Source organism: Lynx canadensis, chromosome B1, assembly GCF_007474595.2.
Source record: "Lynx canadensis isolate LIC74 chromosome B1, mLynCan4.pri.v2, whole genome shotgun sequence".
NCBI classification, from domain to species: domain Eukaryota; kingdom Metazoa; phylum Chordata; class Mammalia; order Carnivora; family Felidae; genus Lynx; species Lynx canadensis.
Genome location: NC_044306.2, coordinates 199,929,515 through 199,933,007, shown reverse-complemented (window position 1 = coordinate 199,933,007; position 3,493 = coordinate 199,929,515). Strand labels below are relative to the sequence as shown.

At 48.1% G+C, this 3,493-nt stretch overlaps 1 pseudogene; it reads left to right on the top strand.

The window, feature by feature from the left end:
• Nucleotides 1-357: 357 nt before the first annotated feature.
• LOC115511642 lies at nucleotides 358-1,890 on the top strand (annotated as a pseudogene).
• Nucleotides 1,891-3,493: the final 1,603 nt, after the last annotated feature.

Sequence of the window (3,493 nt, the reverse complement as noted above, 5' to 3'; positions counted from 1 at the left end):
GCCGGGGTCAGGAGACAAGGCCTTAGCCCCACATGTGACAGCAAATGAGAATGGAGGGACCCACCAGAAAGCAGGGACCCTCAACGGACTGAACTTCAGCAAACGATGGATTATTAGAAAAGTCCTCCCACAGGGCGCGTGGGTGGCTCAGTTGGTTAAGGGTCCAACTGCGGGCTCAGGTAATGATCTCATGGTCCATGAGTTCGAGGCCCGCATCGGGCTCTGTGCTGACAGCCCAGAGCCTGGATTCTGCTTCGGATTCTGTGTCCCCCTCTCTCTCTGCCCCTCCCCCGTTCACGCTCTGTCTTAAAACTGAATAAACGTTAAAAAAAAAAAATTTTTTTTGGTGGTTCCAACATGGCCAAGCTGACAGTGGAGGTTCATGGCTCCAACGGGCTTTCTACAAGGGACTTATCAAAGATGTTCAGGAAGACTCCCTCACAGTTGTTTCTGAGAACAACTGGCAGGCAGAACACCAGGTTCCACTTAATGAAGTTAGATCACCACCACTGCCTGATATAAACAAAGAAATTAGGAAGGAGACGAAGCAGAGGTATTCAAGAGCAAATGACCAGGAAGCATGTGGATGGTGTTGGCCAAAGTTCGAATAACGAAAGGAGAGTTTATGTCATTGAAAATGCTGCTTGTGAGGCCACTTACGATGAAATAGTCCCATTTGAGCGACTTCGGCCTGTCAATCAAAATAAAACTGTCCAAAAAAAAGTACCTTTCTTTGAATGCACAGTGGATACTCCTGAGGATTTGAGAGGGGCGTGTGCTAATGAACAATGCACATAAAGATTTAAGAAAGCAGCAGGAGAATGCAGAATTTTTTACCATCCAGAAACCACACAGCTCATGATACCGTCTGCCAGTGAAGCAAATGTGAAGACAGTAAACGTTTTAAGTGACACGCATTTGCGAAGTATTCGTACGAAGTCGATGCTCATGTCCGGAAAGGAAGAAGCCGCTAAGCATTTAGAATGCACAAAACAACTTGCGGCAGCTTTTCATGAGGAATTTGTTGGGAGAGAAGATTGAATGGGCCTGGCCATAGGAACACACAGCAAGCTAGGAAGGTTCCTGGAGTCACAGCTATCGAGCTAGACGAAGACACTGGCACCTTTAGAATCTATGGAGGGAGTGCTGATGCTGTAAAAAAGGCTAGAGGTTTCTTGGAATTTGTGGAGGATTTTATTCAGGTTCCTAGGAATCTTGTTGGAAAAGTAACTGGGAAAAATGGCAAAGCTATTCAGGAAATAATGGACAAATCTGGTGTGGTGCGGGTGAGAATCGAAGGAGACAATGAAAATCAACCACCTAGAGAAGATGTTGTGGTTCCATTTGTGTTGTTGGCACGAAAGAAAGCATCGGAAATGAGCAAGTTTTTTAGAGTACCAGATTGCTTATCTAAAGGAAGCAGAACAGCTAAGAATGGAACGCCTGCAGACTGATGAACAGCTACGACAGATGGGTTCTAGGTCTTAGAGTGGAAGAGGCAGAGGTCGTCGGGGCCCTAATTACACCTCCGGTTATGGTACAAACTCTGAGCTGTCTAGCCCCCCTGAAACAGAATCTGAGCGTAAAGACGGGCCGAGCGATTGGTCATTGGCAGGAGAAGATGATCGAGAGAGCCGACATCAGCGTGACGGGAGGAGACGCCCAGGAGGAAGAGGGAGAAGTGTTTAGGGGGTCGAGGTCGTGCTGGACCACGTGGTGGCAAATTCTCCATCAGTTCCATGCTCGAAGATCCAGACGGCAATCCATTCAGCTTACTTGATAATACAGAATCTGATGAGACTGCACACACTGATGCCAGTGAATCTCATCACAGTACTAACCGTCGTAGGCGGTCTCGTAGATGAAGGACTGATGAAGATGCTCTTCTGATGGACGGGATGACTGAATCTGATACCAATTCAGTTAAGGAAGACGGGCTAGTCACGGTTGCAGATTATTTTTCTAGAGCTGCGTCTCAGAGCAGACAAAGAAACGTCCCAAGGGAAACTTTGGCGAAAAACAAGAAAGAAGTGGCAAGAGACGTGACGGAAGAGCGTGGTCCTTCAGAAAAGGCAATAAATGGGCCGACGACTGCTTCTGGCGATGACATTTCTAAGCTACGGCGTACTCCAGGGGAAGAAAAGATTAATACCTTAAAAGAAGGAAACACTCAAGAAGCAGCAGTCCTGAATGGTGTTTCACAAACTGAAGAAGTTCCTACTTTCCAGTTCTTTCATATTACATTTTACAATAGTGCTTGGACAAGCTGGCCAAAGACAGACTATGGATCGCCGGTCTTTACATCACACTTTCAGTTCCTCCATTTGGAACCCAGAAAGGGGAGGGATCCTGAAGAAATCACACGTTAAACTTACTTTGACGCCTACTGTGTCATAAAATATATCATCAGATGTGCCTTGAGAATAGTATACGTAACATTAAAAAAAGTTGCTGGCTATAAAAAAAATTTTTTTTTTTAAAAGAAAGAAAAGTCCTCCCACGGACCCAGAGGAGTCGACCGACAAGCTGGTCTCTCTCAGCCACATCATCCTTTAAGAACCCGTGCCCGTGACCCTCGGGCACTCGTACTCCGTGTTAGCGGTGACACCCCCACGTGCCGAAGAAGCTGAAGCCTAAGAGCATTGACCAAAAAGGCCAGGCTAACCGGGATCAAAAGCCACTCTTTGTTGGTTGTTTTAGAAATTAAGCTAGTCGCCGGGGGTTGAGGGGGGTGGGTGTTGGGGGGCACCTGGAAGAAACACGTGCAAAATCCCCTTGGAAATGTAGCTGCCAAGTGTATCCACTGAAAATGAGTTCACACTACACAATTACAAAGCCACGGGAGCCGCTCGGCAGACACAACGAGTGCGAATAACGGAACCACGGAATTCTGCTGTTTCTCACCACCTTCTCGACCCCACCAGGTCCAGCCTGCATCCCCCCCCTCTGCCCCCGCCCGCCTGGGACAGCTGCTTTTTTTTTTATGTTTATTTATTTTTGAGAGAGAGAGCACACGAGCAGGGGAGGGGCAGAGAGAGGGGGACACAGAGGATCCCAAGCAGGCTCTGTGCTGACAGCAGAGAGCCCGATGTGGAGCTCGAACTCACAAAACATGAGATCCTGACCTGAGCCAAAGCCGGGGGTTCAACCGACGGAGCCACCCAGGCACCGCTACAGCATAATCTGCTCAAAATCCCCTGGGGCGACTCTATTTCAAGCACAGTGGAAAGGGGAGGCTTGACATCTCCAGGCCCTCACTGCCTCTTGGACCCCCACCTACCCCTCACTGCAGGCCCAGAGGCAGCGCGTTCTCCTCAAACACCCCCTCTAGCTGCTACGCATTTAACTTCTTCAACCCACTTGTCTCTCTTCCCTGCTATACTGTAAGCACAAGTCAGGAGTGTTGTGTGTTTTGTTCTTGCTGTGTTCCTGGTACCTGAAACTGTGCCTGGCACATACTAGTTGCTCAATATGTGTTGAATGAATGAATGAA